The sequence below is a fragment of the Lactuca virosa genome, chromosome 6 (genome assembly GCF_052849685.1).
Source record: "Lactuca virosa cultivar CGN04683 chromosome 6, Lactuca_virosa_CGN04683_v6, whole genome shotgun sequence".
Taxonomy (NCBI): Eukaryota; Viridiplantae; Streptophyta; class Magnoliopsida; order Asterales; family Asteraceae; genus Lactuca; species Lactuca virosa.
Window position 1 is genome coordinate 249,606,990 of NC_136431.1, and position 1,717 is coordinate 249,608,706.

Sequence of the window (1,717 nt, forward strand, 5' to 3'; positions counted from 1 at the left end):
CGGCCTGTTAAAAATATAACTTTTAAAATAAATTCAAAATTAGCCGACGGAGTCTAAACGAAAGTTGTAGAGTACGTTTCCGTCTACGCGTGGATATAAAGAACGTCGAAAACAGAGCTCGTATGCGAAAGTTATGATTTTTAGAAGTCGGAAAGTGAATTTGCAAAATCTGATGCGAGAATGATGACGTGGCTCGATCTGGGCCGTCGCTTGCTGAGCACGGACTCGCCTCGGATGGGTGATAGCTGGCTCACTACGCAACGCGTACGAGAGGGGAACGCCCCGTGTTCGGAATCGCTTGGACTCGGATGGACCACGTCGCACCTAAAGGCTTCAGACACGTCTTCGTACGAACGTGCAACGTAGATCAGGAACGCCCCGCGTCCGAGGAATGCCCAGCGTAGATCCGAGGAGCGCAGTGTGTAGCCAGCAGCCTCGCGGCTATGAAAGGACTGCGAGGGCCAGCCATTTTTCTCACCAATTCACTTCTACTTTCTCTCTCTACTTTCTCTCACTACCCCCCCCCCTAAGCTTAGGTAAACCCCCTAGCACCCGAAGGAAGCCCCGAGGCTCCCGGAGTCCTGAGAAAAAGGATCTTTCGGTTCGGAAACGCTGCTCCAAGTGAAGCCCGGTTTTCGAGAAAACCCGCTGTAAGTGAGCTACGCCTACGCTATTTTTAATATAGCTTCTAATTAATTATAGTAACATTATTAGGACCTTAAAATAATTATTTGGGCTATTATTAGGAGTTATATAGAGTGTTGTTTAACGCTTATATAATAGTAATAATAGCTAGACTATTAATTAGTCGCGGTTAACGTTAGACTAAACCCTAGTGGTATTGATACTAGGTTTTGTCAACGGAAAATTGTTTTGAGATAACGAAGTGCTGTCCGAGTGCCGAGTCACCACCTAATCAAGTGAGTGCATAGTTACTTTCATCTTACACATAGATATGAAGTATTTTATATAAATTACGTGCTACATGTGCATATTATCTGTATACTTGCTATCTATGCTGGATGAACGATTTTATACATGTTTTAAATGATTTAAACTGTATATGTATTTTATATCTACAAAATGTGTTGGGTAAAACATGGATAGATGTAATATTTGTTGTGTGACAAAATAAAATAATGAGATGCCTCGTTATAGATGTTATTGATGATCCAGTCATCTAGCGGCGTATAGATGACGACGACGGACTATTCTACACAGTCCAGTGGAACGCTAGTAGGCTCGCAACCTGTAGGTGTTTATTTGAACTGTGTGCTCTCCAGCAGTACTCCATCCCCCACATGGTTGCCTTATTTGACATGAATTGCTGAGGAACCCCTGAAACATGTGTTGTCACCCCGATGAAAGTCCTTAGACTAGGTCCCTTGTGTTAGATGTTTTAGGGACGTAAAGTGAGGATAACGGGAAGGGGTAATCGGGTTTGATTGGTTTGATAAAGTTAATAAACTTATTTATTGTGGGTTGAAAACCCTATGTGCTCACCAGGCTCCCAAGCCTGACCCACTCAGTTTCTTGTATTATAGGTAGTGGCGCATGAGCATAGATGTTTGGATGAGAGATAAGGGATTATAGGCCTGTAAATACGAAATAATGTAGTAAGGCTTATGTTGTACTGTTTATGCTTTTGATCTGTATCGAACATGACATCCCGAGTCTTTTAATGAAATACATTTCTATGGAAATGCTTTTGATAAAT